Below are 13,557 nucleotides of genomic sequence, written 5' to 3' on the forward strand. Positions count from 1 at the left end.
TCCTCCCATTGGCAAACAGTTTTGTTTTTTTTAAAACTTTATTTAAAGATTTTATCACAAGAATAAAGAGAAAAAATACATTTAAAGAAAAGATAAAAAAATAAAATAATAAAATTACAATACAACATTAGTAACCTAACTTAAATCCAACTAACCCCCCCCCCCCCCAATACGGCCACTAAGAAAAAATAAAATCTATATAAAAGAAAACCCACCCTTCCCCCCCCAAAATAAAGAGTGAAGAGTTAGTAAAATTAATAAAATTATATATATATAAAAAAACACTCACCTACAAGAAAAATAATAATGAAAAAAAAGAATCATCATATCTAAAATATCACACTTAAAAACATATTTAAGTCAAACTTAATTGCATGTACTTAACAAATGAAGTCCACTTCATCTTATAAAAAGACATCTTATCTTGAATTGAGAAAGATATCTTTTCCATAATTAAACAGGATTTCATCTCTAAGCACCACCTATCCAAAGTTAATATATTTCTATCTTTCCAAGTAAGCACTGTACATTTCTTAGCCACCACTAAGGCTAAATAGATAAAAGAAATCTGATAACCATTTAATCCTAAGTCAATTAATGATTGCATATTCCCTAATAAAAATATATCAGGATCTAATACAACATAGATATTATATAAACTATTAAATATAGATTGAATACCTTTCCAAAACTGTTGCAATCGATCACAAAACCAAACAGTATGTAAAAAAGTATTAGCCATCTGATCACAGCGAAAACAACAATCTAACTTACTAAGACGAAATTTTTTTAATTTCTCTGGTGTTAAATATAATTGATGTATAAAATTATAATTAATCATCGCTAATCTAGCATTAATCAATTTCCGAATACTATTTTGACAAATTTCCATCCAGGCGTCTTCAGCGATTGTAGAACCTAAATCTTTTTCCCATTTCAACTTATCTTTATCCCAATCTTTCTTACTTTCATTTTCTTGTAAAATACAATATAAATCAGATATATACCCCTTTTTGGTATTGAAAGCACATATTTCTCAAAACTAGTTTCAGGCAATAGAATCATATGCCGGCCACTTATCTGTTTTACAAATGATCTTAACTGATAATACACAAATACAGAGTTTCCACTAATACCAATTTTCCTTTATAGTTCCTCAAAAGAACAAAACCATCCTTCGAAAAAACAATCTGATAAATTTTTTATTCCTTTCCTTTCCCATTGTTTTAAAATGATATTGGAGACAAGTTGATTATTATATAATGGCAATCGCCCAGACCACTTATTTTTAAGCCCCAATTTATTAAGTTTACTCGTCCATAAATTCATTAAATGTTTCAATATTGGTACATCATAAGTTCGTAATAAATTTTTATTCCATCGAAACAAAAATTCATGTGGAATTTTTTCTAAAATGACTGCCATTTCTATCTTTGCCCAACTAGGCGGATCCTCCATATTAATTAGAGCACTAAGAAATTTAAATTGAGCTGCCTCATAATAATATTGAAAATTTGGTAATCTTAAACCTCCAAATTGAAAATCCCACATCAACTTTCTCATTGCTACCCTTGGAAATTTTCCCTTCCATAAAAATTCTCTAACTGTTTTATATAAATCCTTAAAAAAACTTTAAAAAAAAAAGGAATTAATTGAAATAAATATTGTATCCGAGGAAAAATATTTATTTTTATAGTATTCTTTGGCTTGGCTTCGCGGACGAAGATTTATGGAGGGGGTAAATGTCCACGTCAGCTGCAGGCTCGATTGTGGCTGACAAGTCCGATGCGGGACAGGCAGACAAGGTTGCAGCGGTTGCAGGGGAAAATTGGTGGGTTGGGGTTGGGTGTTGGGTTTTACCTCCTTTGTCTTTTGTCAGTGAGGCGGGCACTGCGGTCTTCTTCGAAGGAGGTTGCTGCCCGCCGAACTGTGAGGCGCCAAGATGCACGGTTTGAGGCGATATCAGCCCACTGGTGGTGGTCAATGTGGCAGGCACCAAGAGATTTCTTTAGGCAGTCCTTGTACCTCTTCTTTGATGCACCTCTGTCACGGTGGCCAGTGGAGAGCTCGCCATATAACACGATCTTGGGAAGGCGATGGTCCTCCATTCTGGAGATGTGACCCACCCAGCGCAGCTGGATCTTCAGCAGCGTGGACTCAATGCTGTCGGCCTCTGCCATCTAGAGTACTTCGATGTTAGGGATGAAGTCGCTCCAATGAATGTTGAGGATGGAGCGGAGACAACGCTGGTGGAAGCGTTCTAGGAGCCGTAGGTGATGCCAGTAGAGGACCCATGATTTGTAGCCGAACAGTATTAATCCTCCCTAATAAACCTAAAGGTAAATCCTTCCACATAATCAAATCTAATTTAATCTTTTTTTTATTAAGGGAAGATAATTAATTGAATATAAATCTTGATATTCTGTATTAACATTAATTCCTAAATATTTAATTTTTTTAGTCCACTTCAAATTTGTAATATTTTTATATCTTGAGTAATCATCTTTACAAATTGACAAAATTTAACTTTTGGCCCAATTTACCTTATATCCCGATAATTGACCATAATTTGCTAAAGATTCTTGAATTGCTGGTAAAGAAATATCAGGATCCACCAAGTATAATAAAACATCATCAGCAAATAAATTAATCTTATGTTCCTCATTCAAAACTCTCATACCCTTAACATTTTCATTTTGACGTATTAATTATGCCAAAGGTTCAATAACTATAGCAAATAAAGCAGGTGACAATGGACATCCTTGTCTAGTAGACCTTGTTAAATCAAAAGATTCTGAAATCTTCCCATTGGTAGCAACTCTAGCCTTCGGACTATTATATAAAGCCTTTATCAATCCAATAAATGAGGAACCAAAGCAAAATTTCTCAAGTACTTTAAATAAAAACTTACATTCCACTCTATCAAAAGCCTTTTCTGCATCTAATGAAACCACTATTGGATAATTCATTTGAGATTTAGATTTATTTATCAAAGTAATTAAATGCAAAATATTATCAGATGCATATCTATTTTTTATAAATCCTGTTTGGTCTTTATGTATTATTTAAGGTAAATATTGAGCTAATCTATTAGCCATAACTTTAGCTACAATTTTATAATCTACATTTAGCAACGATATTGGTCGATAAGAAGAAACCTGTAAAGGATCTTTATATTTTTTTGGTATAACTGTAATTATTGCATTAGAACAAGATTCAGGTAGTTGAAAAGTTTTATAGATTTGTTGTATTACATCCTTATAAATAAAAGATATATCAACATAAGTTTTATAAAATTCTATATAAAACCCATCTTCACCAGGTGCCTTTCCATTTGGCATATCTCTTATCACCATTTCAATTTCATTTTCTGTAAAAGATTTATCCAACTCTTGTCTATCTTCTTGATTCAGTTGTGGCAATTTAATATTTTTCAAAAAAGAATCTATTGCATCTTCAGTTACATCTTTACACTCAGAAGTATATAATTTTTTACAAAAATTACAAAATTCCTCATTAATTTCGTTTTGTTTAAAAGTAATACCCGATTTCTTTCTAATTGCTGGTATAATCCTAGATAATTGTTCCTTTTTAAACTGCCATGATAACACTTTATGAGCTTTCTCACCCCATTCATAAAACTTATGTTTAGTTCGATTCATTAAACATTCAAACCGATATGTTTGTAATTCATTATATTTAAATTTTAAATTAGTTAACTGATTCTTTTGCATTTCGGTAGCATTTTTTTGAAATTCTTTTTCAATAACAGTTATTTTTTTCTCTAAATCTTCAATCTCTCTGAGTCTCTCTTTCTTTACTTTAGAAGCATAACTAATAATTTGACCTCGTAAAAAAGCTTTAATTGCATCCCATAAAACAAAATGACTAGAAGCAGAATTAATATTATTACTAATAAAAACCTCAATTTGTTTTTTTTAAATAACTAATAAACTCTGGTTTTTGTAATAGCATAGTATTAAATCTCCATGGAGTTCTCTGAACATCTTGTGAACTCTGGTATTCTAATAATAGTAATGAATGATCTGAAACCAACCTAGCCTTATAATCCACGGATATAACCTTATCCTGCAAATGTGTTTAAATTAAAAAATAATCAATTCTTGAAAAAGAATTATGGCGTGAGGAATAAAAAGAAAAATCTTTCTCTGTAGGATTAAATCTCTGCCAAATATCAACTAAATTCAAATCTATCATCATATTAGTCACTTGTACTGCCATCTTAGATTTCTTAATTACTCTTGGATACTTGTCCAATAAAGGCTCCAATACCACATTTAAATCTCCCCCAATCATCACATTAGAATTTGCTTGTCCAAGTAATAAAGACATATCCACAACAAAAGCTGTATCCTCAACATTTGGAGCATAAACGTCAAGCAAAGTCCAAGCCTCATTAAAAATTGTACAATTCAATTTTAATAATCTTCCACCACTTTTTTCTTCATTCTGTAACTGAAATGGTAGATTCTTGTGCACCAAAATTGCCACTCCTTTCACCTTTGAATTAAATGAAGAATAAAAAACTTGTCCAACCCATTCACGTTTAAGTTTCAAATGTTCCTTATCTGTTAAATGAGTTTCCTGTAAAAAAGCCACATCAACTTTTAATTTTTTTAAGTAAGCAAGTGCTTTCTTACGCTTAATAGGATTATTTAAACCCTGAACATTAAGAGAAGCGAACTTTAACTTAGACATTTCTTACAAGGCAAACAAACAAAAAAAAAGAAAAGAAAGAAAAAAAAGAAAAAAAAACAAGAAAAGAGGAAAAAAAAACCCTCCCCTTATCCCCTCTTAAAACTACAAGAAAAAAAGAAATTAATTTTTCTTTAAAAAGAAATAATAAAAAAAACCTTCACTCCTAAATCCAAAAATTAGTAAAAAAAAAACAGGTAAGAGGTTACAACTACCTCCTCCTGTCTTAACCGCACAATGCGGTAACTCCCACAAAATATTGGGTGTGAGATAACTCACACGTAGCTGACGACTTCTGGAAAATAATGCCCACCCAGCTCCCTCTCCCAACTCTCATTTCACATTAAACCATCATCATTATCTAAAATCTTCTCAGAAAAAAAATATTATTTTTTTTAATCAGCTTTGTCACTCCGACCACCATTTCTTCCATTTCTTCTTGAAATTCGACTCCCATCTTGCATCTCCACTCTCTTTGGAGACCGTGGGGGACTAAGTCGTTCCTGAAATTGCATAATTGGTAACAATTGAGCAAAGTCCATAGCTTCCTTAGGGTTATCAAAAAATTTTGGTTGATATCCATTTTGAAAAATCTTCAATACTGCAGGGTATCTAAATGTTGCTTTATATCCTTTTTTCCATAGCACTTATTTTACAGGATTAAATTCACGTCGTTGAGACATAACTTCTTGACTTAAGTCCAGATGAAAAAAAAAATTATTATTCTGAACCATCAAAGGAGATCTATTTTGTTGCGCATTTCTAATAGCCATACGCAAAATTGTCTCTCTATTTAAACAACGAACCAGAACAGGTCTTGGAATCTGTCCTGGAAAAGGCTTTCTTCTCAAAGCTCTATGAGCACGTTCCAATATTAAGCCCTCCGGGAACTTATCTTGTCCTAACACTTGTGGAATCCATTCAGTAAAAAATTTTCTTGGATCTGGTCCTTCTATATCTTCTGGCAAACCAACAATTTTTACGTTGTTCAGTCTAGACTGATTCTCCAAATAGTCAACCTTTTTCGCTAAATTTTTATTCTGGATTTGTAAAGTTTCAATTGTTTTATTTACGTATTGTAATTGATCTTGTGCCTCGACTATACCTTGGTCACAAACATCAAGTCTTTCATTCGTTTCAAGCTTAAAAGCTCCATAATCAACCATCTGTTGAGTATTAATATCCACCAAGGTATTAAGCTTAGTGTTAACTTGAACTAAAGATTTACCTATCTCTTTTATTGAAGAAGATAACTTAAATTCAAGATTCTTAATAAGCATATCAACTGGAATAGATTCAGGTACAATAGAATCCTGCTGTTTCTGAATAACCAAAGGGTCTTCCATTCCTTCCCTTAGTTTAACTGCTTTCCTTGCAGTATGACTACGTGTAGAAACCCCTGCCACAATTTCCTCAGCAATATCAGAGGACTGATAGTCAGGGTTGTCCTTAACCCATATTGTATCAAGAGCCTTCGTTACATCAAAATCTATTGAAGCCTTCATAACTGGTGGTGCATTTCGCAGCGCCACCGCTACATCAATCGGTGGACGTCTCTTTAAAGTCGGGTCTTCAGCTGGCGGCATCTCAGCTGTTCCAACTGTCAAAGGTTCAGTGACGGCGCTCATAGCGGGCGTTGATTGAAGTACACGTGCCTGGCTAGCCCTTTGTTCCAAAGGCTGCCGGGCGCCATCTTTAAAGAGCCCTGTCACATTTGTGGCCCGAAATGTGAAGTTAATAAAACATTAAACACAAGTTTTATCAGGTAAACTTCGGTAAACTTCTCAGTGGCTTTATTTTCCCGTTTTCCTTGTTCTCTTGCTTGTATTCTTATCTCTCTCATACCACGTGACTTCTGGTACATCTCATACATATTCATTATCATGACATCCCTCCTTTAATCAGAAATAAACTTTACCTTCACTTACCAATATCCCTCGGAAACATACAAACATCGTAACTAATGGTAATACTATAACTCAACTACATAAAGTTTACTTCCTACTGCACTCATACATGCACTTTATGATATAAGATTAAAATACTGTCCCAAAGTTCTTATTAAAACTATGGCACAAAGTCTTCGTATCGTTTGGGCACTTTCCGGTTTCATTTCGGCCTGCCTGCGATAATGTCGTCGCTTCTCGGTTGTTCACTCTCGGCGTCGGAAATACTGCTCACCAAGGCTTCGGGTGTTTCTGGCGCTCTAGTCACTTCATCAGGAGTACTGGTAACTGCCTCTGGAACATCATCAGGTCTCTCAGTTTCAGCATCTCGTATTGGCCTTTCAACCTCTTCACTCGATGTATCTCTGGACTGGTACCTTTTTACACCTGAGACATTTCTCTTATACAGGACTCCAGTCGGAGACTTGACTGTCACCATACTGCCACTTCTGGATACGACAGTATAGGGTTGATGGTAATAAGGTGTGTCTAGCTTACCACCAGTTTCATGCCTCACTAGAACATTATCTCCTGGCATGATGTCTAAGTACTTGGCTCCACGTTTCGAATCTGTGTACAGCTTTGCTGCACCATTCTTTTCAGCATCGTGGTCCCTCATCTCCTGGTCATCTCGGATTTCCTTTATTTCTGGCATTTTTGTGCGGATTTTTCTCCCAAAAAATGCTTCTGCAGGACTTTTTCCAGTGGTTGCATGAGGCGTTGCTCGATAGACAGCCACATAAGTTAGCAATACTTCTCGCCAATTTTGTCCTTCTGCGTGTGCAATCCTCAATCGTTTTTCAATGGACTAATTTTGTCTCTCTACTTCTCCATTGGCTTGCGGCCATTTCGGAGTTACTTTATGATGGTGGATACCTGTGGTCCTCATGTATTCTGCAAATGTCTCTGAAATGAATAGTGGACCATTGTCAGAGTATAATGTAACAGGTAATCCATATTTTGCGAATATCTCTGCTAATGATTGTATTGTTTTTTCAGTGATTGTGGACTTCAACACCACGTACTCATAGTATCTGCTGTAGTAATCTATCACTACCATAATTGATTCACCCGTCGGTAAAGGTCCAAGAAAATCAACAGCTACGTCGATCCATGGTCCTGTCGGAAGTTGCGTACTCTGGATCGGTTCTGGCGGATTACTCCTACTTATGATTTGACATCCGTGACAAGTTTTAACAAATCTCTCTGCGTCTTTATCACAACTTGGCCACCATACCTTGGACCTGAGGTTTTGCTTGGTACCAACAGTGCCTAGGTGTCCTTCATGCGCTAAGGATACGATCTTCGGTCTCAATCTTTGCGGTATCACCAATCTGCAACCTCTTAATACACACTGTCCGATGCAACAAAGTTCATCTCTAATGGGAATGTAAGCCTTGTGAGTACACTTGTCCCATTGTCCACTCTGTATGCATTCTCTTACTTCCATGAGTTCTGGATCAAGTTCGGATTCTCTCTCAACTTCCTTCGTAGTCACAGCTTTCGGTGTCGCCTGAATAGCTACAAAGTGTACAAAGCTCTCTGTTTCAGTTCCCAATTCTGACTTGGATTGTGGACCTCCATCCTTCACCAATCTGGGCAGCGGATCTGCAATGTTTGCTTTCCCTGCAATGTGGATTACTTTATATTTGTAGGGTTGTAGTCTGAGTACCCATCTCTCTATTCTGGCACATGGTTTGGATCTAGGTGCATAGATCACCTCTAATGGCTTATGATCTGTGATGAGTTCAAATTCAATGTCACAGGCCCATACAAGTCCGAGTGCTTCTTTCTCTGTCTGAGAGTATCTTCTCTCCACATCTGATAACGATCTGCTGGCATAGGCAATGATTCTTGGTCCTCCATCATGCGTCTGGACCAACACGGCTCCTAAAGCAACCGGGCTGGCATCCGCTATGACTTTGGTTGATGCCGCCGGATCGTAATATCCAAGAGTTTTTGCATCTGTCAGGTTTTGCTTCAGCTCTGTGAACGCTTTCTTCTGCTCAGATCCAAAATGAAATGGTACACCTTTCCTGGTTAGTTTCCTTAGTGGTTCTGCCACTGTAGCGAAATTAGGAATGAACTTTGCACAAAAATTGACCAATCCCAGGAAACTCCTCACCTCTGTTGCGTTCTGAGGTGCACGTGCCTCTGCAATAGCTTTCACCTTGGCCTCTGTAGGGTTTAGTCCTTTCCGTGTAAGTCTGTGTCCCATGAAGTCCATTTCTGACACACCAAACTGGCACTTGTTTCCATTCACGGTAAGGCCTGCCTCCTGTAGCCTAGATAGTACACGCCTCAACCGTTTGTCATGCTCTTCCTTCGTTGGTTCATGGACTATGATGTCGTCAGAAATGTTGGCATCTCCAGGAATGCCTTGAATCACTCGATGGATTTCATACTGGTAGATCTCCGAAGCTGCATTAATTCCAAATGATAGTCTCTTATAACGATACAATCCACAGTGAGTCACAAATGTTGTCACATCTCGGGAACCTGGATCCAGCTCTAATTGATGATAGCCCCATTTCAGATCAATTTTTGAGAATACCTTGCTGGTAGTTAGTTCTTGAAGTATTTCTTCCACTGTTGGTATTGGGTGTCGTTCTCTAATTATAGCTTCATTGGCCATTCTCATGTCAACACATAGTCTTATGTCACCCTTTGGTTTGGGCACAATCACTACTGGGCTGACCCATTGTGTCGAATGTTCCACCGGTTCAATAATGTCTTGTTCGATCAATTCTTTAATTTTGGCTTCGACTTTCCCACGAAATCCAAACGGAGTTCGGCGCATTGGTTGTGCCTTGGGTTTGACTGTTTCATCTACCGCTTGCTTCAATTGTCGACCTTTCAGCTTTCCTACTCCTTGGAAGACTGCGGAGAATTCTTGCTTCATATCCTCGTATGACTGAATTGACACAAGCTCCAATATGAAGTATTGCCAGGTCTTGCGCTGTGCTTCTACTCAGCAATGGTTCTCCCCTCTCTTCTATGACCATAAACTCTGCTTCGGTGTACTTATCTCCAGCTTCAACAGTTGCCGTAAAACATCCAATGGTCTGCAATGGCTTGGTTGCTGTGTATGGATACAGTTTCTTGGAACACTTCTTTGAGGTACAGATGATCTTTTTCCTTTTCAACTTCTCCCATAAATGTCGATCAATCACATTACTGTCACTGCCTGAGTCTACAATGACCTGCACTGTCACTCCACCAATGATCACTGGGACTTTCTCATGATGTACTTCATTCAACGTAAATTGGTAACAACTCTGTTCCTCCTGGGTATCATCATCGTCACCGTCTATCTGGCGAATGGTATCTTTCTTTCCAGGATACTTTCCTTTCCCCCAGGCTTTGCCTTTGGAAGTTGTACTCCTCCTCTTCTGGTCTGCATTGGACTTGCTTTTGCACTTCTTTGCAAAGTGGTCCTTACCTCCACACTTTCTGCAAACTTTGCCTTTGACCGGGCAATATGGGTCTTTTCCAAAGTGACCTCGGTTTCCACATCGATAACACTCCACGTCCTGTGTCGGCGTATATCTTGGCTGATTATGGCGATGTGAGACCCTCTTAATTCGCTGGCTTGAGTTATCTTTCAGGGTCATGGTATGAAATTGCCCTTCAACAGCCTCTAATGCAGCAGCAATGGTTAAAGCATCGGTGAGTTCCAACTCACTCCCTCTTTCCAGTAGACGTCTTCTGAGTTTATCTGATCTGCAGTGCTGTACGACTTGATCCAATAATTGGTTGTCCAAATCAGCTGGCATGTAATTGCATCCAACAGCTAGCTGGCGTAGTCTTGTCACGTACTGAGCAATTGTCTGGCCATCTTCTTGTCTCGTTCTCCGAAACAAATGGCGTTGAAATGTAGCATTCGGTGTCACTACATAGTGCGCATCTAATGCATCTACCGCTTTCCGGTACTCATCCTTTCTTCCAGTATTCAAAAGTGTCTTAAATGTTTCCCGAACTGAGGGTCCAGCAGTGAAAAGAAGTAACGCCCTTCTCTGCACTTTTTGTTCAACTGTACCGGTATCTAGAAATAGGCCACGACTGTCGGCGTAGGATTCAAATTCTTCCAGCCATGCCTTCCACTTCACACTTACAGTACTTGCATCACCCGTTGGGTCAAAATGAGCAATTCCACTATGTGTTAGAAAGTCACCGTCTGCCCCAGCCATGAGGAAATATTCCGGCCCCAAAAGTACTGAGACAAAGAGAAAATTCTTATCACCTTGAAGTTGTCTGTAATCCTCTGTAATCTTGTTTAGTCTTTAATTTTCTTCAAGCTTCTTTCATCCTCCTCGCCAATGTCACATTTGTGGCCCGAAATGTGAAGTTAATAAAACATTAAACACAAGTTTTATCAGGTAAACTTCGGTAAACTTCTCAGTGGCTTTATTTTCCCGTTTTCCTTTGTTCTCTTGCTTGTATTCTTATCTCTCTCATACCACATGACTTCCGGTACATCTCATACATATTCATTATCATGACATCCCCTACCGGTAAAGAGCGGAGCTCCGTTGCCGAGTCTTGCACTTCTTCTCCTGAATCCATTCCACGCTCAGTCCTGGCTTCTTGTAAACAGGTAGGCTCAGATAACTTCGGGAAATACAGTTTCTTAACGATCTGCTGCCGTTTTTTTTTTACTTTTTTTAAAATTGTACCATTAGGAGCTAATTCAAAACCTCTAACTATTTATAAACTTTTTAAAAAGTTTTAACAGGCACTTATAGACAAAACAATAACAAAGAGTCAGGAGAGGACTTGAAGGCACATCTATTCCTTACGCCATCTTGCCACGCCCCCGGCAAACAGTTTTGATCTTATTTTTCAACTTCTGCTGCATCCTAAGGGATCGGACCATTTGCACCAGTCTCCTAATATTATAATTTATTCTCCCTTCAAAAGATCAATCAAATTTCTCCCTACTTACAATAATTTTCAACAATATCATGCTAGCTTCTGCTTTGATATTTAAAAAATCAGTAATTATTTCAGATAATGATAAAGTAAAGAATTGAAACTACAAGAAATATAGGATTGATCAGTCAGCATCTGTGGTCAAAGAAACAGAGTTAGGATTTGAGGTTGTTCAAACAGGATTCTGTTGACACCGTGGTTAAGTAAAAAAAAAGCACACACACAAATGCTGGAGAAACTCAGCAGGTCAAATGTGCTAAAAATGATACACATTTTCAAATTCTACTGCTGCCATGGTAGGAAATAAATACCGCCTTTCCTCAAAACGGAGTGTTTTATAAGTTGTCCGGAGTGCTGCGAGCTTTCATTTGATTTCTTCTCACGTCCCCATATTAGTTAAATCATGAAAGGACAAAAACATTCTGTGTGAAATTCTGACAGATTGTGATGAATTTTGCAGATAAAATACCCTGTAATATTACTGAAACAATGATCTGAACTCTTGAAATAGAATTAATTCAAGAAACCTTTTTTGCCTATATATTAGCATATAACATATCTAAGTTTACAGTGTGGAAACAGGCCATATCGGCCCTTCGAGTCCGCGCCAGTTCACTCGAACAACTCCACTAGTTCCCCGCCCTACTCTCCGCCCATAACCCTCCAACCCCCTCATATCCACGTACACATCCAACTTTCTACACAGAAAACACCTTAAAATATAGAATATAGTTTGCTATGGCACAGGAATAGGCCTTTTGTTCCAACGTGCTGCACTGACTAACCCCATAAAACTGCACACAAAACCATCAAACTAATCCTACCGTCACCCACCTTCTTTTTCCCACATTCATGGCTTGAAACTGCTCCTTTCTCAGTTTCTACCACTCATCTACACTCTAGGAGTAAATTACAGTGGCCAATTACCCTACCAACCCATGTATCTTTTAGGATGGAGGAAACCTACATAGTCACAGGGAGAACATGCATTGGAGGCTACAGTTGAGCCTAAGTTTCTGGAGATGTCAGGCTGCAGCTCTACTAGCATCCCGACTCAGCCACTCTTTAGGAAAGGATCTCTGCCGTTCCTAACCAATCTCATCTGTACTAACTCCACAGCTCACCATGATGATTGGCTTTTAACCACTTCCTCAGTTCATGAACAATCAAGGGTGTACAATAAATTCCAGTATTATCTACATCCCACGAAGAAATAAATAGACCTCACTTCGTAATCCAAAAATCAATCTCAACCTTTCCTATTTCTGCTGAACGGTCATCAATTTGAATTACTAACTTTGATTTAGAACCCTCAGCATTTTCTGATTTCGAGCACCATCTACATTTTGTTTTCATAAATTCTTTCAGAAATATTTAAGGTGACTAATGTTACTGCACCAGGGCTCCATAAAGGATCTATTCGCTAATCTATTTAGTCACTTATTCTGCTCATTGGCTCTGCTGCTTTGAAAATGGGGCAAAACCACATTATCACTGATTTAGATCTGGCTCATCGAGGAATTGCTGGAGTTGGCAGCAGTCAAATAACACACAGATGCACTCCCAGTCCCTGCACCTCACCAGTAGTTTGAATTTTTGCTCAACTCACTTCACGTTAACCTGCTGGACTTCGTTCAAAACTTGCAGCTCAAACGCATCAAAATCACGTTGAGTTATGAAGACGGTTGATGGCTGTGCCAGTGGCCAAGTGGTGGCATAGCCTTGTCCATTCAATGTGTGTATACGTCATAATTCATTCCTTTGTTTTGTTAAGCTACTGTCAATTACTCAAACATCACACAGGAAAGGTCAATGTGGTTATTACTTTAAAGCCAGCAATGACCACAATATTGCAGCAGAGATGATCTAATTAAAGCTTTCACCACCACATAGGTCATACTTTTTCAAAGCACTTGGCAGTTCAGATGGGAATCCTTTGTGGTTTCTGGTGAATTCTTAATGC

The 13,557-nt window shown here is 37.8% G+C and overlaps 1 long non-coding RNA gene across 1 annotated transcript in view; it reads right to left on the reverse strand.

Annotated features, from left to right (window-relative positions):
* Positions 1-13,304, reverse strand: part of LOC138756106 (uncharacterized) — a 56,023-nt gene extending 42,719 nt beyond the window's left edge. The window contains exon 1 of the long non-coding RNA XR_011352750.1: positions 13,204-13,304. This is a non-coding gene — a long non-coding RNA (uncharacterized lncRNA). The remainder of the gene's footprint in view (positions 1-13,203) is intronic.
* Between the last annotated feature and the right edge of the window lie 253 nt (positions 13,305-13,557).

Source organism: Narcine bancroftii, chromosome 3 (genome assembly GCF_036971445.1).
Source record: "Narcine bancroftii isolate sNarBan1 chromosome 3, sNarBan1.hap1, whole genome shotgun sequence".
Taxonomy (NCBI): Eukaryota; Metazoa; Chordata; class Chondrichthyes; order Torpediniformes; family Narcinidae; genus Narcine; species Narcine bancroftii.